Source organism: Geotrypetes seraphini, chromosome 6 (genome assembly GCF_902459505.1).
Source record: "Geotrypetes seraphini chromosome 6, aGeoSer1.1, whole genome shotgun sequence".
Taxonomy (NCBI): Eukaryota; Metazoa; Chordata; class Amphibia; order Gymnophiona; family Dermophiidae; genus Geotrypetes; species Geotrypetes seraphini.
Genome location: NC_047089.1, coordinates 255,815,062 through 255,836,483, shown reverse-complemented (window position 1 = coordinate 255,836,483; position 21,422 = coordinate 255,815,062). Strand labels below are relative to the sequence as shown.

Genomic DNA, 21,422 nt, shown 5'->3' with positions numbered 1-21,422 from the left:
ATGCAAGGGGAAAAGATGAAGATACCTCTCATAATTGTCCAGCTGGGATCCAACTGTGCGCTACTGGGGCCAATGTATTTAGAAAAGGCTGCCAAATAGAAAGCAACACACGCCCATGTCAGGAGTCCCAGTCAGGTAGGCCCATGCTTTCCATTATTAAAAGATGTAGCATCCTAGAACGCCACTGGAAATACCATATATACTCAAATATAAACCGGGATTTTGGGGGTCCCAGTTTCTATTCGGGCCAGCACCCACATATCCCCCTCCCAGATTTATTGAAGACCTTCAATGTGATTTGCCGGAGCCATTCAGGAAGCCACCTAGTGCCGAGCAGCAGTGCCAAAGTGCCCTTCTGCATGGTACCGCTCAGTGGCTGAAGCCGGAATTCGCGGCAGCAACCGATCGGGTCAGTAGTAGGTTAGGAGCTTGGAAAGCTCGCTCCTGTCTGCTACACCTCTGGACCACCAGGGATTCCAGCGGCAGAAGAGGTACGATGGACAGGGCAGGGAGGGGGGGACAGGGTGAAGAGCCTGGGAGGGAGGGAAGGGGCCTGTGTGCAGTGCCTGGCAGGGAGGGGGCTGGATGCAGAGCCTGACAGAGGAGGGAGGGAAGGGGGCTGGGTGCAGTGCCTGGCAGGGGAGGGAGGGGGCACAGGGTGCAGATCCTGCAGGGCAGGGCAGTTGAATATTAAGCCGCCTGACTTATATTCGAGTCAACCATTTTTCCTCCTTTGGGTGGAAAAATGGGGGTCTCGACATATTCGGATTGACTTATATTCGAGTATATACAGTAAGTAGGGCCAGAAGGTACAATCCAATTAGTAAGGATAACTTTAAGGCCTGTTAATGCAGAGCATCTAAGGAACTCTTTGAGCCCCCTAGGTATGGGATATTCAGGCCAAAAAGCCAAAACAAGCTGTAGCAATTGCAGTGCCAACAGGTCTGCCACATACGACCCACCTGGGAAAAAAACGGAAGTCCAGAACGATCGGACAAGAGGGCAAGCCCAAAACATAAGAGATAAAGAAGCCTTAGGGCTTGCGCACTTTGGGCAGTCACCAACTGAGAAGACTGTTGCATAAGCATGCCAAGGTGCAATATATAATCTACAAATAAATGTATAACCCAGTTCAAAATACAAAACCTCAGGTAATAGTCCATGGAGCGCTTTCAGATACTTCTGCCAATGGCGACCTTGGCTATTTATTGACAGCTCGGCTCACCATGCCAACGACACTTGTTCAAAATCCAAGGGTGGGATGAAGTCTAACAAAGAATGGCGTACATATTTAAGGGATCCTACCAGATGTGCATCCAACCAATAAAGGCCTGGTATTTGTTCTTAGGTAGTAGTGATAAGCAAAGAGGTGGGAAGAGAGGCCACAAAGTGCTTCAACTGCAAGTAAGTCAGAACATCAGGTTTCAGGTTTATTTAAAATTTAATGTTATTGCTTATATTAGTTTCTAAGCGGTTTACGTAATAAAATTGGGGGTTTAGTAAAATATATGTAAGAGACAAAACCAACTACGGACTAACTTGCCGAATAAGAGTAGAACTACAATAAATGAGGAAAAATAAGGTAAGATATACAAATGATGCATCTTATATATTGAAGAAAAAAACGAAATCCCGGAGTGATGAAGAACTGGGATAGAGGTTTAAACTTCAAAAGGACTTTAAAGAGCTCTTGAATCGATCGAGGGCTAATTCCCCTCTTAAAAAAGAACGCCGTGAGTTCCACAACTTAGGTGCGTCTATTGAAAAGATCTCCTTGCATCTGGTATAAATTGTTTTTAGGGAAGGGATTGAAAATAAGTTACGATCTGCCGAACGCAGGGTCCTAGGGGGGGAATATGCGGGATTAGTCATTTATCCAGAAATGCCTGAAGATTTGATTGTCAAATTGTAAAACATAAGAGAGCAATTTTATGGGTTATTCGGTGTTGAATCGGTAACCAGTGGGCATTTCGCAAGAGTAGGGTTACGTGGTCAAATTTTTTTTTGAGTTAGTGATGATTTTTATTGATGCGTTCTGAATAAACTGTAGTCGTTGTAATTGTTTCTGAGTGATGGCTTTATAGAAAGAATTACAGTAATCCAGTTTAGAAATGAGAGAATGGATGAGGATGTTGAGGGTGGCTGGTTCGAGAACCTTTGCAATCGATCTAATCATGCAAAGTTTATGAAAACAGCTTTTTACTACCACGCTTATTTGTTCTGAATCGGAAAATTTTTTATCTAAAATTACGGCAATAATTTTGATGCTAGCAACTATTTGCAATAGTGAATTATTCATTTTGGACAGGAGTTGGTGGGGCTAATCCTTCCTTCCAAGGAAAAAAGATAGTTTTGCATTTTTCTACATTTACGCCAACCTACCTGAACAACCGCCTCATCCAAACCACCTCAACCAGACATAGGAAAACTCACACCCCATTCACACACCCGCCAATCAAAGAAGTTAAATGGAAAAAACTATATGATGGCCTCCTAGCCACTCAAGCAGCAAAAATAGACAACCAAATCGTCAACCTTCTGATAACGACCCCAGATTACAAAACTTTCAGAAAAGAAATAAAGACTATACTTTTCAAAAAATCCCTAAAAAGTCCTAACCTCTTAAGCTTCCTTCTTTCATCCCTCTAACCTCCCGAACCCCCAAATCAACCTGCTCTCCTCTTTTTTCCCCAAAAAGGACCAGAAATCTTTTTGTAAAACACCCTCTTTAACTCTTTTGTAATCCGCCTTGAACCGCAAGGTAATGGCAGAATAGAAATCCCTAATGTAATGTAATATAATTTTCCTCCAGCCATTGGTTGATATTTTCCATCTTCTCATTTATCTCATAAATTTGATTTGGGCTTTCAATGTCTATTCCAACAAAAGCTGGTTCATAACAAAGAAAAAAGCCTACAGGCGACCCTCATCTGTAAGGACTTGGTACAAATACAGTATCCCCTTCTGCCTGCCAGCATGAAATCCAGCTGATGTCATTCCTGGGGATAAGTTGACATTACCACAAATGGTCAGGAGAGGGGTCACATTAGGGTCTAATTGTAAAGTGTGCACACCTGACACAATGTCAATTGCAAGGGCACCAGAAAGAAGTAATGAGTATTCCCCAAGACAGCAGCCAGGAGTTTAGTCACATGAAGTAAGTACCTAAAATGATAGGGTTTCCAAAGTTGGAGCTCCACCAGAGTCCAAGAAAAGGAAGATGTTAATTGAAACCAATCATGAATATGTCTCATATGACAAGCTTCCACAAAACATCACAAGGATAACAAACCCAAGCCCCCTTTATCCACCGGCAGGATGGCCTGTCGCAAAAGGAGTCGGGGCCGTTTACCCGACCAGAGAAAGCCCTGTAACAATTGATCTAACTAATGCTCCACTTTCACCGTCAGACTCAAGGGTAGCATTTGATAAACATGTAGCCATTGGGGAACTATCATCATATTATAAAGGGCTATGCATCCTAGCAGTGAAATAGAGAAATGTCTCCAAGTCAAGAGGCGGAGTCTAGTATGAGTCACCAATAGGAAACCACATGAATTAAGCTAGTGAGAAACTTCCCCAGATCTCCACCCATGGAAGGCCTCTATAGTGAATAAAATTAATAATCCAAAGAAAAATAATGGTGGGGGGGGTTGGGGGTGAGGGGGAAAGACACAGTAAAACCAACCACCAATCAGTCACATGGAGATTCTCAAAAAAGGTTGCAGCAATGGATGATGGTGTTTTCAGTTCATAGGGATTCTAGGATGGCTCGTCCATAGTAGATAACCAAGTCTGTGCTTCCTGTGCTGATGCAAAGGACCTCCAGTTACCCTCAATATTAATCTTTCACTGAGCCGGGTAGAATAGCATAAGGCACATTTTACACTCTACAAGCCACATGCAAACCGCATGGTAAGGCCGGCGATGGTCAGACAAGGCCTGAGAGTAGGCTTGGAAAATCTGGACGGATAAATTATCATAACAGAGGTCAGCACGTTTCAGTTTATAACGGTATAGGAGCTCCGTTTTCTGTTTATAACTGTGAAACTTGGCAATAATCGGCTGGAACCATACTGCCCACTCACGTTTTTGATCCAAACCATGAGCTCGTTCGATCTGACATGGCCACCCTTCCGGTGATGATGAAATCTGTTCCAGCAGCCAGTCCTCCAAAACCGGGATGAGCTGAGCATCTGAGAGGGTTTTAGGGAATCCCACAAATCGTAAATTGTCACGGTGAGTTCTGTTTTCAAAATTGTCAATCAGTTAAAGCTTCCCAGACTTGTTGCTTTAACTGCTCAATCTCTGACTTGGAGACCTGGGACTGGTCTTCCAAATCAGAGACCTGTACTTCCAGTTCGCCTGTGTGCTTTGCAATATCCATGAGAACATTGTGGAGCAAGGTAAGTTGTTCAGTAATTGTTTGGAAGAGAGAGTCCAGAGCACAGACCACTGCCTAGGTGATTTCGTCTTTCAGTTGAGGCAGGTGATGATCTGGTCCCAGAGAGGGACTAGGCACCGTTTTATCATCCATGGCCTTGCCATGTGAAACTTTGTTCTTTTTCTGAGCCCGATTTGCCATAATTTCTGGAGATTTGATTATATATCTATCCATAAACTAGTATTTGTCCCCAAAGTGCAAGAAAGAGGCATGAAGATGCTATCTGGCAGTTGATGGATGGAGATTCTGGGGGGCTTTCAGAGCAGCACCAGGAAATCGTGTCTTGCATCACTCATGGCATCACGTGGCCTCTCTGAAGCCCCCCTTTAATAGGACTATCTCAGAATGGGTTGTGTATGCTTAAACTGACCTGGCATTTGCATCATAGGACCAGTTCCCATGACTTAAACCTCATCAAGCTAGACCAATCATGAACTGCCAAGCTCCATTACTTCAATGGTAGCCTGTCAACAGCCAATGACAGAACTATGGAGACAAATCCTATATAACATGGGATTTCCTGGACATTAAAAAGAAAAAGAAGAATGAGAAGGAGGAGGAAAAGGAAATGGAGAATGAGACTGTAAGAGAGAACTGGTGGCTTCCAGCCCTGCAGAGGGACTGGAAAGATGTGCCATGGAGAAGAATGCCTTGCAGGGAAGGGGGAAACATAGAAACATGATGGCAGATAAAGGCCAAATGACCCATCTAATCTGCCCATCCGCAGTAACCATTATCTCTTTCTCTCTCCAAGAGATCCCACATGCCTATCCCAGGTCCTTTTGAATTCAGATACAGTCTCTGTCTCTACCACCTCTTCCGGGAGACTGTTCCATGCATCTACCACTCTTTCTGTAAAAAAGTATTTCCTTAGATTACTCCGGAGCCTATCACCTCTTAACTTCATCCTATGCCCTTTCATTCCAGAGCTTCCTTTCAAATGTAAGACTTGACTTATGCGAATTTATATTACGTAGGTATTTAAACGTCTCTATCATATCTCCCCTCTCCTGCCTTTCCTCCAAAGTATACAGATTGAGATCTTTAAGTCTGTCCCCATATGCCTTATTACAAAAACAGACCAGAGCAAACAAACCAAAACTGCAGACTTGTATACAGTGCAGGCAAATTTTATTTTGACAAATAAATCTTAACTAAAAACCTTTTACCAGACGGGGGAGCCAACACGGTCCGTGTTTCGGACAACCTTCATCAGGGGTCCATGGTAATAAAGGTAAAAAGAAATATATCACAAAAAGAAGCCTGGAAAAATAACGTTTGGTAGCACACCAGTGAATCTCTGAAATGCACTACAAGTTCGTCACAGTTTTTACTATTTTATTCTATTCTATTCTTGGGCCTGTTCTTCTAGTGAGTGGGAATTATCAGAGTACAGATTCCCACTTTGTTTTGGTTATGTTGGTCATGTGGGTCCAGAGCTCAAATTTCCAGTTTGACTACAGTGGGGGGGGGGGGTTTTGGGGGGATGGGTTGGGGGGGATCTGGGGATATTGTTAGTGTTATGCATTCTGTATATATTTTGACCTTGTGACTTTTCAATAAAAACCGTTTCAACACTAAATCTAATTTAATCTTCCATTTGTGAGTCGCACAAACCTGTAGAAGCTTAAAGTGACAGAGCAAAGAGGAAGTGGGAAATTAGAGGGGGGACATGGAGAAGCAAGGGAAGGGGCCTAGAAGTAGGGGGTGCAATCCAGAAGCTGAACAGTTAAATGTCAAAGAGGTGGGTCTTCAGGTTTTTCCTGAATGCGGTATAATTTGTCTCTTTCCTGATGGCTTCTGGGAGGCCATTCTAGGTTTTTACACCCAAATAAGTTAGCATAGAGTGGGAGATTCATTTGTAGTGGAGGTATTTTGTGGATGGCAGGTTTATTTGGATTCTGTTAAGGATTCTTCTTGATGTCGACCAAACAGTAGAGAATAGTTGGATGAGAGGGGCTGCTGAGTTTCCGTATAGAATCGTGTAGGAAACATGACGATTTGAAACTTATTTGGGATGATATTGGGAGCCAGTGTAATTGCCTGATGAAGGTTGTGATTGAATCAAATTTCTTTAATTTGTAGATTAGTCTAACGGCTGTGTTCTGATTGAGTTGCAGTTTGTGGATAAGAGTAGTATTGATGCCAAGGTAGGCACAGTTGCAATAGTCCAGTTGACATAGGAGCATCATCTGAATGATCAGAGCAAAGTGATGTGGGTGGAAGGATGGTCTTGTGAGACACAGTTGACACATAGTGTAGATGGTCTTTTTTCGAAGGTTAGATATTTGTGGTTCCATTGTGAGAGTGTTGTCTAAGATGCAGCCAAATATCTTGGTGGATTTTTCCATTATGAGAGTGATGCCCGATGAAAGAGTGAGGTTAGATATGACGTTCTGTTGTGCGGTGTGGAAACCAATGGTTTTGGTCTTGGTGGCGTTCAATTTCAACCTGTTGTTTGTTGCCCTTGTTTGGATTTTATCCATATTGTCTGAGATTTTTTCAGCAAAGTTAGGATGGTTATTGGTTATGAGGATGAGAAGGAGGATGTACAGTTTTGTTTTCCATTTTGATGTGTCCCAGTGAGCTCATGAATAAATTGAATAGGACTGGGGATAATGGGGAGTCATGTGTCTAATTTGACAAGCAATATTAAACCTTTGAATACTCAGCAACCCGAATCCTCCCTGATCTCTAGGCAACATCAAGATGGACAGTGGTATGCGGGCACGTCTGCCCCGCCATAAAAAAAGCAGACAGGGAAGTATGCCGCTTGGTCAACATGAGTGGTAACATCTGTAATAAATATAGCCATTTAGACACCACCATCATGTTGTATAGAGCTATTCGGCCCAGCAAAGAAAGCAGATAAGCCGCCCAGGCCTTCAACTTGTTTGCAGTATGTAGGAGCAGAGGGGTAATATTTATGTTCAAATGTTTTTTATTGTTTCAACAGTAAACACTCAACACAATCAGCAGTATAGTTCAGTAAACAATGATGCAACTATCCCCCCCCTCCCATCCCTCCCCATCCCCGGAGTCCAGTGCCGGATCAAAAACCTGAGAGTCCGAGTCCGACTTAAATATTCAAAAGTCTACTACGTGCATGTGGGGTGAGATCCTGCCAGAAATATTCCCAGGTCTGACAAAATTTACGACCCGGACCACGATCCAAGTCTCCTACTATTCTCCGCTCTAGCGTTGCGTGGATTATCATCAAGGATCTCCATTGGGCATAAGTCGGAGGATTGCTAGACAGCCAGTTGGTGAGAATGGCTTTCTTCCCCATCAAGAGTGCTCTGGTAATGAAAGCCGTCATACCCTTGGGTTTAGGTGTGGCTATATTGTAATACCCAAATAATGCTCTCGGTTGCGGTAGCCAACGCCTCCCCCAAAGCAGCGTTATATATTGTCCCAGGTGCCTCCAAAACTGTAAAATTTTAGGGCAGGCCCAAAGCATATGTCCCAAAGAGGCATGAGCATGGTCACATTTCGGGCATGAGTGAGACGGCGTGATCCCCATCCGGGCTGCACGTTCCGGCGGAATATAGAGTCTCAAAACAATTTTCAGTTGCAGTTCCCAATGGGTGATATTAGGAGATACCTTTTGAATATGTTTCAAGACCTGTTGTAACTGGTGGGCTGTGAGTGTACATTGCAAGTCCTCTGCCCATGTTGTCGCTAAAATATCCAAGTTAGGGCCAGGTTGGCAATCCCGTACCCCCACAACGTGAAAACGAAGAGGAATCCTTTGTTGCGCCGAAAGGCTGTAGAGTTCCGAAAGGGCCTCTCTATTATCCTCAGTAAGGTGGGCCTCCGGTAGAGACTGTACATAATGCCGGATCTGGTAATAAGCAAACAAGTCAGTGGGCTGTAAATCAAAAGTCCGACGTAATTCCGCAAAAGGTGCTATTCTCCCCTCCTCCAAAAACAGGTGGGAAAGATATTGAAGTCCCTGCATACTCCACCTCTGAAAGGAGGTATTTTGTAATCCAGGCTGAAAGGCTCCATTGCCCTGAATGGGTAAGTACAAGGAGACCCCAGAAGACAACTTAGCAGTTTTACACACCCATTTCCAGGTTCGCCGTGCCGGCGTAAATTTCGGATAGTATGACACCAAAGGACGTATCCTCGGGTCCGCCACATGCAAAAAGTAACTTACATGGTACGGAGCCAACAAAGACAACTCCAGTGGTGTGGCAGAAAAATCAGATGTCCCCCTAAACTAGTCATGAATGTGTCTCATCTGACATGCCATAGCATACCATCGTACATTTAACAATCCATATCCCCCCCCCTGTCCCTGGGCAAACACATCCTAAGAAATTGCATGCGGGGTCGTTTGCCCCCCCATAGAAAACTTTGGAGACCCTTGATGAGACGTGCATTGTGAGTATATGATAAAAGCAGCGGTAGGACCTGAAAACGATACAGCCATCTGGGAAAGAGCACCATATTAAAGAGGGCCACCCGGCCCGCTACGGAAAGGGGGAAGGTGGACCAGTTTTGTAAGTGTTGCAGAGTGTCATGTAGCAGCGGGGAGATATTACTATCATAAAGAGTCTTAAGGTCTCGAGGAATCCAAACCCCCAGGAACGAATTGAGGTTGCCGCCCAGGTAAAAGGAAAGTGATCACTCCAAGTCTGTTGTAGTGTCACCGGGCTAGCTAAAGCAACAGATTTCTGGTAGTTCAAAGTAAAGCCTGAATAAAATCTAAATTCATTTAGCGCCTGCAGTAGATGTTCAATAGAGTGAGCAGGATTGGTGAGCATAAATAATAAATCATCTGCAAAAGCTAACACCTTCAGCAAATGAGCTCCAAAATCCACTCCCACAATATCAGGGTCTAAGGACACTGTACGCAGAAAGGGTTCCAAGTATAACAAAAATAAGAGAGGGGATAAGGGACATCCCTGTCGGGTACCACGTTCAATGAAAATTGGATCCGTGATAATGTCATTAACCAGGAGTCTCGCCTGTGGTGCCGAATATAACGTGCGTAACGCTGTGGCGAACCAACCCGATATTCCCATGAAGTTCAGCACCTCAAAGAGATATGTCCAATTAACTTGGTCAAAAGCTTGCGCCGCGTCCAAACTTAGGAGTAGCATCGGGGTATGATGATGTTGAGTGTGCGCTAAGGATAATAGTGCCTTGCGAACATTATGCACCGCCTGTCTTCCCTTTACAAATCCCACCTGTGTCGGGGCAATGATATTCGGGAGTAGAGTTGCCAATCTATCAGCCAATATTTTAGAAAGAATTTTAATATTATTAGTTTATTATTAGGATTTTATATACTGCCTATCAAGGTTATCTAAGCGGTTTTTACAATCAGGTACTCAAGCATTTTTCCCTCTCTGTCCCGGTGGGCTCACAATCTATCTAACGTACCTGGGGCTAAGGAGAATTAAGTGACTTGCCCAGGGTCACAAGGAGCAGCGCGGGGTTTGAACCCACAACCCCAGGGTGCTGAGGCTGTAGATCCAACCACTGCGCCACACACTCCTCAACTGCGCCACACACTCCTCAATATCCACATTTAAAAGAGAGATTGGACGATAGGACTCGGGAGCAGTGCTTTCTTTTCCAGGTTTCAATATCAAAGTGATTAAAGCCTTGTTCGCTTCTATGGGAAAGTGTTCATCTTGTATTGCTTGAGTGTAATAGTCCCGTAAGACGGGGCCCAGCTGTACCGCTAAAAGCTTATAAAACTCAGCCGTAAAGCCATCCGGCCCTGGGGCAGAGACATTTCTTTGTTGCTGGATTGCTTTTTGTAATTCCTTTGGGGTGATGGCTGCATTAAGGAACTCTACATCTGATTCAGAGAGCGGCAATAGACCAGAATCTGTTAGGTAGTCCCTAATAAGGGGTTCATCTCCCGAGTCCTGGCGACCATAAATCTTCTGAAAGTGAGATTGAAAAATCTGTGCTATTTGTGCAGAAGAATGCTGCTGACGTCCCAAATCATCCCTCAAACCCATGACATAACGAGGACCCCTAGCCTGTGTTGTCAACCGTGCTAATAACTGCCCAGCGCGGTTGCCATAGCGATGATAGCGGTATTTTTGATACAACAGCATTTTGACCGTGCGCTCGTGTATATAAGAATTAAGGGTCGTCTCCACTGATATCAAGTGTTCCCTGGAAGTTCGGGTCTGGTGTTGTGTATAGTGACGTTTGGCAGTTGCTAATTACTTTTCCAGCCGGAGAACGCCCCGTGACAGACGGCGATTGCGCGCTATAACATATGCTATACAATCTCCTCTGAGTACCACCTTAGCTGTGCTCCAAAACATTGTCGGGTTCGTACAATGCTGACCATTAAAGTCCAGAAAATCTTCCCACTTAGATGTTAAATAAGTTCTGAAATGGTCATCAGAGAATAGGTAACTACAGAAGCGCCAGCGTACAGGGCCCCGTATGCCAAATCCTACATTCACATCAATCCAAATCATCGCATGGTCAGAAATTACCGCCGGTCCTATGACCGCTGCATCTACATTCAAGAACGCCTTACTCGTGGTAAGAATGTAATCGATTCTAGATTGTGTGTTGTGGGCTCTGGAGCGATGTGTATAATCTCGTTCTGTGGTATGTAATAATCTCCAGGGATCGACTAAATCTAGAGTCGCACAAAGATAGGGTAGGCCTCTATTTTGGGACTGACTGGAATTGCTTCCTGGCAGAGAGCGATCACAACTCGGGTCCATGACTTGATTAAAATCTCCCGCCACGAAGACTGGATCTGTGACTCGCTCCAGAAGCAATTTTGTAATGCCCTCAAAGAAAGAATGATCATAAATATTAGGTGCATAGACATTCATAAGGTAAAAGGAATATGTTCCTATTGTCACCTGTATCAGAATATATCTGCCCTGAGGGTCAATGTCAACCACTTGTACTGTGTGTGGTAGTGTCTTACGGATTAAGATCGCTACCCCCGCTCGCTTTTGTGTGGAGGAGGCTGCATAAACTGCAGCTACCCATGACCTCCTCAATTTCCGATGTTCTGTATCCGTCAGGCGGGTTTCCTGCAGGCAGGCTATATCAACATTTTGACGTTTCAGCTGTGTTAAAATTTTCGTTCTCTTAATGGGGGAAGTGATGCCAGATACGTTCCATGATACTATCTTCAGATTATTAGCTATAGTGTATGAGAGGAGAAAATAAATGCAGAAAATGTATCATATCTATCAAGAAACCGCCCCAGGTGCCCAGCCCCACCCAGGGTAGACATGTGGCACTCAGGACCTGCCCGAGTGCCCGCCATGCAATGAACAGAAAGGCTGGCAGGAATCTCATCGCAACAGCCAGACCCGCTCTCTCTAACATCCTAAACATACTCACATACATCCACAATAGCATAGGACTCCACCCCATCCAATCCCAGCCCTCCCCACCCTCCCTTCCCTTCCCCCTGTCGCATGGTTTGTGGTCACAACTAAAGGTCCGCCCCGAGGCGGTCCCAAAGGTGTGAAGGATCACAAATTAATGCCACTCCAGGCCCCGAGCCCCCCAAAAGGAATATTATCTTATACCATAGAATATACTGAAAACAACCAGAACAGATAGGGTATAGCCCCTCCACAGTCTACTATCCCATAAACAGTAAAACTGAACAGGTAAGTTTATATCAATGCAAACCATAGTCCCAAATATGAAGTATGCTGGTGAAAGTGTCATTTCCCCCAACTCGGGGGGCCAAAGAGGTGCCAGTACTTCAGATTCACAAGTCCGCAATCAGAAGGAGGCATGTGCATTCCTGAACCCCTCTCTCAGTCAGGTAAGGTCCGACTGGGGGAGCACCTGGGTGTTCACATAGAGGGCTGCCTCCGCTGCTACATCAAAAACATGCTACTGCCCCTGATGTTGTATTCGCAAAATGGCTGGATATAGAAAAAGGAAGCGTATTTTCTTTTCTGCCAGTGAAGAACAAATCGGGTAAAATTGCTTCCTGCGTTCGGTCAGGGCTGCGGAATAATCCTGAAAGATGCGGACCTTCGAATCTTCAAATTTTAAGGTCTCCCGGAGTTGTTTATATTTACGCAGAATTTCCGCTTTGTGATTATAATTTAAGAGCTTGGCTATGACCATTCTAGGTCTCGCCTCCCGGGCCTGTTCCCTGCCCATGCGGTGTGCCCGTTCTAGGCGGATAGGTCCCAAGCTCTCTGGCAAGGAAAAGGTATTTGTCAGCCATACTTCTAGGGTTTGTAGCAGCTTCGGACCCGCCACCGTTTCTGGAATACCCAAAAAGCGTAAGTTGGACCTACGTGATCTATTTTCCAGGTCCTCCAGTCTCTCCGCCTGCTTTTGGGTCAGGGTCTGTAGGTCCTGTATTGCAGTGTCCTGGGATCTCTGTATATCATCTATTCCTGAAACTCTGGTCTCCAAAGCAGTTGTTCTACTAGTTGTCTCTGTGAGCAGGTTTTCCAATTTTAAAAGTTGTGCAGATAATTTTTCAATGCTAGGTTGCATAGCCGCGGTTACCGCCTGGGTGAGTGCAGTTAGCGCCTCCGGCGCTATTTGTTGTATTGCCGGGGTGAGATTGCTCGGCGCCATTTTGTCTCCGCCGTTCTGTGCTCGATCCCGGTCCTTTTTTTTGCAGGGGGGTGGACATCTGCGGCGCGGGCGAGGACAGAAATCTGTCCATACAGCGGGTGCACTGTGCGCTTCAAAGCGCTGACCTCCGGCGTTCCTTTGGCGGCTGGCAACCGTGCGATTCGGGACTCGGGACCCGGGAGCCCAGGCAGCGCGTGTCTGCCTCCGCTCAGTGCATCACGTGATCCAGAGGGGTAATATTTAATCTATACAGTTGAGTCAGATCCTTTGGTATTTTTACCCCCAAATAAACCAAATGCCCATCGGCCCATTTCAAAGGAAAGACGCCCGTCTACTTCTCCTGGACATCTCCTGGTAGTCAGCAAGGCAAATTACTTTTGCATATTCAAGGTAAGGCCAGAATAAACATTAAATTCATCTAAGACTCCATCCTTTTTATATCTTTTTGAAGGTGCTTCTCCAGAATTGTACACAATATTCTAAATGAGGTCTCACCAGAGTCTTATACAGGGGCATCAATACCTCCTTTTTCCTACTGGCTATAGCTCTCCCTATGCACCCTAGCATCCTTCTAGCTTTCGTCATCACCTTAAGATCATCACATACAATCACACCCAAGTCCCACTCTTCTGCCATACACATAAGTTCTTCATCCCCTAAACTGTACCATTCCCTCGGGTTTTTGCAGCTCACATGCATGACTTTGCATTTCTTAGCATTAAATTGTAGCTGCCAAATTTCAGACCATTCTTCAAGCTTCACCAGGTCTTCCTTCCTGTTATTCACACCATCCGGCGTGTCTACTCTATTGCAGATTTTGATATCATCCACAAAGAGGCAAATCTTACCCGACAACCCTTCAGCAATATCATTTATAAAAATGTTAAAAAGAACAGGCCCAAGAACAGAACCTTGAGGAACACCACTGGTAACATCCCTTTCCTCAGAGCGATCTCCATTGACCACCACCCTCTGTCGCCTTCCACTCAATCAGTTCCTGACCCAGCCTGTCACTTTGGGACCCATCCCAAGGGTACTCAGTTTATTTATCAGACATCTGTGTGGAACACTATCAAAGGCTTTGCTAAAATCTAAATATACCATATCTAGCGCACATCCTGTATCCAAGGGAAGAGGACCGACAATCTCTTCCTGGGCAGAGATGAGAAATGCTACTACAGTGAAATTCTGGTTTTGTTGGGTTTTTTTTTAATCAGACTCTTTTTAGAGCAACTAGCAATGTTCAAGTTCATTCACTAAACAAGGGGGTAGGCTAGAGCAGTGGTTCCCAACCCTGTCCTGGAGGACCACCAGGCCAATCGGGTTTTCAGGCTAGCCCTAATGAATATGCATGAGAGAAATTTGCATATACTGGAAGTGGCAGGCATGCAAATCTGCTCCATGCATATTCATTAGGGCTAGCCTGAAAACCCGATTGGCCTGGTGGTCCTCCAGGACAGGGTTGGAAACCACTGGGCTAGAGTAAATACGTGATAGTATAGACTATGTGGAAACATTAAACATACCATCTTACTGAGACACAGAGATTGTAAGGTTCTATATATTTCTTTAATCTGACCTTAATTAAGATTGTTGATATCTCGTATATACATATAAAGCATCGCACTGAGAAGGTATAAACAGATCCCATTACACTGTATTGCACTAAACATCCAAGTGCAATTTGGAAATTAACCTCTAGAGGAGGGGTAGGGAACTCCGGTCCTCGAGAGCTGTATTCCAGTCGGGTTTTCAGGATTTCCTCAATGAATATGCATGAGATCTAATTGCATGCACTGCTTTCAATGCATATTCATTGGGGAAATCCTGAAAACCCGACTGGAATAAGGCTGTCGAGGACCGACGTTCCCTACCCCTGCTCTAGAGAGAGGCAGAGTCCCTATGTCTATGCCTGAGCCTTTTAGCCTTCCAAAGCTGGTTCTTAATCAGTTATAACCCCTGGTGATAGCTAAACTAAACTAAACTAAATCTTAGGTTTGTATACCGCACCATCTCCATGGTCATAGAGCTCGGCACGGTTTACAGGGAATTGTGAAGAGAGAGGAACTACAAAGGAAAGGGGTTAGATGAAGATCAGAGGAAAGAGGAATGTTAAAGAGCTAGGATATCAGATGAGGGGGGAGTGATTAAGCTTTTGAGAAAAGCCAGGTTTTAAGATGTTTGCGGAAGGGTTGGAGAGCACTCAGGTTCCGAAGAGGGGAGGTAAGGTTATTCCAGAGCTCGGTGAGTCTGAAGAGGAGGGAAGTCCCCAGTTTTCCTGGGTGGGAAATGTCTTTTAGTGAGGGGAAGGATAGTTTTGATTTTTGAGTAGGTCTGGTGGTACTAAGATTCGAGGAATTCCAGGACAGTGGGATTAATGGAGGAAGGATGCCGTGGAGGATCTTGAAAGTTAGGCAGATGCATTTGAAGTGGACTCTGGAAATTATCGGAAGCCAGTGAAGCTTGGAGAGGAGTGGTGAGACGTGATCGAATTTACTTTTTGCAAAGATAAGCTTGGTTGCGGCATTTTGAATCCGCTGGAGTCTGTGGAGGTTTTTCTTCGTTAGGCAGATGAAGATGGAATTGCAATAGTCCAGTCTGGAGAGGATGATGGATTGGACGAGAACGGCGAAATGTTTTTGATGGAAACAGGATCTTACTGTCCTCAGCATATGAAGGCTGAAGTAGCATTTTTTTACCAGGGAGTTGAGGTGGTCGTTGAAGGACAGTGTAGAGTCAATGATGACGCCCAGGACCTTGCTGGAGAATTCTAGCTGAGTTTCTTTTGTTGAGCTTTGGATTGAATAAATTGACGAAGTGCTACCCTATTCAGAGATTGAATCAAAGCCGAGTCCCCAACATTTGCTTGAGTGTCTAAACTGAGACTTGTGAAATTCTCAGCTAGTTTTAAGTCTAAAAATCCTTTAAAAAAAGAGTCAGTTTTGGACAAGCACCTAATCCATAAATCTGTAGATTTAATGGGCTGTGAGGGTGGTGAAAAGCAAGCTACTAGTGATCTGACCCAAGGTAGAGGGAGTGATTTAATCTCAGAAGGTCTAGCAATGGAGCAGTCACGGGTGATGAGACCAGCTGTGTGTGTGCGAATGGTTACATACTGATTTAATCCCAGTTTTGAAATAAAAAGTCACAGATTGAGATGATTTGGCATGAGAGGGACCATCAACATGGAGACTAAAATCCCCTAGAACAGGGGTAAGCAATTCCGGTCCTCGAGATCCAGAGCCAGGTCAGGTTTTCAGGATATCCACAATAAATATGCATGAGATAGATTTGCATCTCAAGGAGGCAGTGCTTGCAAATCCATCTCATATATATTCATTGAAGATATCCTGAAAACCTGACCTGCCTGTGGCTTTCGAGGACCAGAATTGCCTACCCCTGCCCTAGAATCAAAAGGGAAGAGTACCATGTGTTTGTATCTTCAATGTGATACATCAGGTCCCATTCTGATGAGGATAAAGATACTGAGACAGATGAGAGATCATTTCTATTAGCAGCAGTTCAGAATGAGGTAGATTACAAGGATGGATTTCTTTGGCCCAAAGTTGAGAAGACAGAAGTACTGCCAGACCTCCCCCTCTTCTGGTAGGGCCTGAAAGATGTAGAATTTAAAACATACCAGAGAAAATATTTCTTCATACATAAGAACAGCCTTACTGGGTCAGACCAATGGTCCATCTAACCTAGTAGCCCATTCTCACGGTGGCCAAAATACAAGGAATAGCAATATTCCATGCTACTGATCCAGGGCAAGCAGTGGCTTCCCTCATGTCTGCCTTAATAACAGACTATGGACTTTTCCTCCAGGACATTGTCTAAACCTTTCTTAAAACCAGCTACATGATCCGCTCTTACCACAACCTCTGTAACGTGCAATTAAACTCTGGAATTCGTTGCTGGAGAATGTGGTGAAATCAGCTTAGCAGGGTTTAAAAAAGGCTTGAATAATTTCCTAAAAGAGAAGTCCATAGGCTTATTCCTAGGATAAACAACATAAAATCTGTTTTACTACTTGGGATCTAGCTAGGTCCTGAGGACCTGGGTTGGCCACTGTTGGAAACAGGATCCTGTTCAAGTATGGCGATTTTTATGTTCTTACATGAGCCATTCTGACATTACTGAGGAGATTGGCTTTTATGGATTGGTGGAATGGGGCATTATTTGGTTTTATAGCCTGTCCTCCCAGAAGAACTCAGAACAGGTTACAAGTTTACAAACATAATAAAGCATATTTATACAAAGTGATGGTAAACATAGCATGGCAGAACACAGTAACAAAGCATGGTATAGTGAGACACAGCATGGCAAAAACAGGAAGGCAAGCAGAGCATGACCAAACCTAGCATGGTAGATATGGAATGGCACACATTGTGTGGCAAACACAGGCTGATGACAGAAATGGTGAAAGGATGACAGAGTGTGGCAAAACAATGTATGACAAAACAGGGCATGATCAGACATAGTTATGGAACGTTGCTGCTCTTTGGGTTTCTCCCAGGCACTTGTGACCTGGCTAGGCCACTGTTGGAAACAGGATACTGGGCTTGATGGACCTTCATCAATTCTTATGTTCTTATGTGAGCCAAGTATAGGACAATGAAGCCATTGTGACATCACTGATGATGTTGTCTCTTAGGCATTGGTGGAATGAGGCATTATGACATCACAATCTCAGCTCTGGAATGTTGCTACTCTTTGCGTTTCTATCTGGTACTTGGGACCTGAGTTGGCCACTGTTGGAAACAGGACACTGGGCTTGAGGGACCTTCAGTTTCTCCCAGCATGACTGTTCTTATGTGAGCCAAGTACAGGACAGTTGAGCCATTGTGACACCACCACTGAGGTTGGCTCTTAGGCATTAGTGGAATGAGGCATTATGACATCACAATCTCAGCTCTGAAATGTTGCTACTCTTTGGGTTTCTGCCAGGTGCTTGGGACCTGGGTTGGCCACTGTTGGAAACAGGATACTAGTATGGCAGTTCTTATGTTCTATCAAACAATAATTCCACACAAGCTGAATATAAAAAAATATATAAAACCACTACATAGATATTCATATACTGAACCTCATTACCAGAGATTTCAAAATAGCAGGTATACAGAATATCCGGAGAAAAGACCTCAGTGTTCCAAGAGGCAAATTGTCATAGGAAACACCTCCTTTGTCTGAAAAACTCCGTTCAATAAATTATTCTCAAATATTATTTCTTTCAAAAAAATTTACAAAACTATTAGGTAAAAGACCTGCACTTATCTTTAATAATGTCTTCTAGTCCTCTAGTATGGGTAAGATCACTGCAGCGCAGTGAAACAAATTCAGTCTAACCTAGCACTGAAGATAACCATATAGAGTGAGATTTATTTTGAATAGACCTACAAACAGAGCTTGAAGATGGGCATCATGGACCTCGGTTTGACAGGTAACAAGATTACTCATAGATCGTAACTGTGAAGGAATTCCGGGTCTGGTAGGGTGATGTTTCCAGAAAACCGGGATCAAGCGATGGATAGAGAGAAAAGTGTAAGCAGTGTCATACCCCTCAGAAGTAGAAAAGAAATCGAGCTAAAAAGATCAAGTGAGTTTGCTGGGCTGAGCCGGTATTTAAAATCACTTTAGCCATGTGTGTGAACAATTCAAAGAACACAGTCACAGCTGTTCAGAAAGAAAGTCTAGTTTTTAAGGAAAGTTAAGTGTGTAAAGGGGGGATGGAGAGGACATATATCCTTAAAACACTGATGGCCTGTCTTGACAATTTGCTGTGTGACAAAAATATTTGAAAATCTCTGGTATAATTGTTAGCAACAAGTTTATAGAATTATTCCCTGCACTATTAACATGATTCTGAAGGGCTTTGGGGCAATTTTCCCAAATCTGTCCTGGGGACTCCACAAACAGATGCATTTTCAGAAAATCCAAATAAATACATAGGCCAGGGGTGCCCACACTTTTTGGGCTTGCGAGCTACTTTTAAAATGACCAAGTCAAAATGATCTACCAACAATAAAATTTTAAAAAACACAAAGCACACTGTACGCAGAGAAAATGTTAATTATCAGTCCTATTCCGGGGGTTTTTCAAAGAGGTCAAAGCAGATGACTCTATGCACTGTCACCTCAGTAACAACCATACAAAAATAGACAAATATACTCCCTCCCTTTTTACTAAACCATAATAGCAGTTTTTAGCACAGGGAGCTGCGCTGAATGCCCAGCGCTGCTCTTGACGCTCATAGGCTCCCTGTGCTAAAAACCTCTATTGCGGTTTAGTAAAAGGGGGCCATAGTGCAAAATATAGACAGCAGATATAAATTCTCAAGACAGACACATTTTGATCACTAAATTGAAAATAAAATCATTTTTCCTACCTTTTTGTCTGGTGATTTCATGAGTCTCTGGTTGCACTTCCTTCTTCTGTAAAGCCAATATTTCATTCTTTCTGCCTTTCTTTCTCCCTCCCCCTGCCCCCCCCTCTTTTGGCCTTTCTTTCTCTCTCCCCCTGCCCCCCCCCTCTTTCTCTCTCCCTCTGGCCCCCTCTTTCGGCCTTTCTTTCTCTCTCACCCTGGCCCCCCTCTTTCTTTCTGCCTTTCTTTCTCTCTCCCCTGGCCCCCCTCTTTCTTTCGGCCTTTCTTTCTCTCTCCCACTGCCCCCCTCTTTCTTTCTGCCTTTCTTTCTCTCTCCCCCTGGCCCCCCCTCTTTCTTTCTGCCTTTCTTTCTCTCTCCCCCTGGCCCCCCCTCTTTCTTTCTGCTTTTCTTTCTCTCTCCCCCTGGCTCCCCTCTTTCTTTCTGCCTTTCTTTCTCTCTCCCTTGGCCCCCCTCTTTCTTTCGGCCTTTCTTTCTCTCTTCCACTGCCCCCCTCTTTCTTTCGGCCTTTCTTTCTTTCTCCCCCTGGCCCCCCCTCTTTCTTTCTGCCTTTCTTTCTCTCTCCCCCTGGCCCCCCCTCTTTCTTTCTCTCTCCCCCTGCCCCCCTCTTTCTGCCTTTCTTTCTTTCTCTCTCCTCCTGGCCCCCCTCTTTCTTTCTGCCTTTCTTTCTCTCTCCCCCCTGCCCCCTCTTTCTTTCTGCCTTTCTTTCTCTCTCCCCCTGCCCCCCTCTTTCAGCCTTTCTTTCTCTCTCCCCCTGGCCCCCCCCTCTTTCTTTCTGCCTTTCTTTCTCTCTCCCCCTGGCCCCCCCTTTTTCTTTCTGCCTTTTTTTCTCTCTCCCCCTGGCCCCCCTCTTTCTTTTGGCCTTTCTTTCTCTCTCTCCCTGGCCCCCTCTTTCGGCCTTTCTTTCTCTCTCCCCCTGCCCCCCTCTTTCTTTCTGCCTTTCTTTCTCTCTCCCCCTGGCCCCCTCTTTCAGCCTTTCTTTCTCTCTCCCCCTAGCACCCCCCTCTTTCTTTCGGCCTTTCTTTCTCTCTCCCCCTGGCCCCCCTCTTTCTTTCTCTCTCCCTCCTGCTCCCCCTCTTTCTTTCTGCCTTTCTTTCTCTCTCCCCCTGCCCTCCCCCAAGTCATCGTGCCGATTTCTCCACTTCCCCGATTCTTTCCCTACTCCCACCCCCAAGCCACCACAGTGCCGGGCCCGCAAGACTTCACCTCCGATGTCAATTCTAACGTTGGGGAGGAAGTTTCAGGCCAGCCAGGCAGTGATTGGCTGGCTCAGAACTTCTTCTCCGACGTCAGAATTCACGTCGGAGGAGAAGTCTTGTGAATCCGGCGCTTGTACACGCCAGCCCTGGCTTGGGGAAGCAGCAGGGAGAAAAAGATCGCAAAGGCAACGCGATCGACTTGCGTTGCCTTTGCGATCGACCATTTGGGCACCCCTGACATAGGCTAACTTATCTTCCCATTTCCCGAAAATGTCTCCAGATCCCTATGTAAGGAAATCCACTTTGCTTATGCATGCTTTGGCTTTCTTAGTTGCAGGTTGCAACAGGAGTAGAGAATGACACGGGGACAAATTTTTCCCCGTCCCCGCAGGAGCTCAATTGCCCCATCCCCGCAAGTTTTGTCGCTGTGCCTGTCCCATTCCTGTACATAAGAACATAAGAACATAAGAAATGCCATCTCCGGATCAGACCTTCGGTCCATGAAGTCCGGCGATCCGCACACGCGGAGGCCCTGCCAGGTGTACACCTGTCGTAATTTATAGTCCACCATATCCTTACATGCCTCTCTTAAGGAGATATGCATCTAGTTTGCTCTTGAAGCCTAGGACGGTCGATTCCGCAATAATCTCATCTGGGAGGGCATTCCAGGTGTCAACCACTCTCTGAGTGAAGCAGAACTTCCTGACATTAGTCCTGAACCTGTCCCCCCTTAGCTTCATTACATGTCCTCTAGTCCGTGTCAAATTGGACAACGTAAATAATCTTCTCTGCTCTATTTTGTCGATTCCTTTCAGTATTTTGAAGGTCTCGATC

At 44.9% G+C, this 21,422-nt stretch overlaps 1 protein-coding gene across 1 annotated transcript in view; it reads left to right on the top strand.

Annotated features, from left to right (window-relative positions):
* Positions 1-1,282: 1,282 nt before the first annotated feature.
* LOC117363173 overlaps positions 1,283-21,422 on the top strand; it is a 96,904-nt gene continuing 76,764 nt past the window's right edge. The window contains exon 1 of the mRNA XM_033950542.1: positions 1,283-1,404. The gene's annotated coding sequence lies outside the window, so the exon portion shown is untranslated. The remainder of the gene's footprint in view (positions 1,405-21,422) is intronic.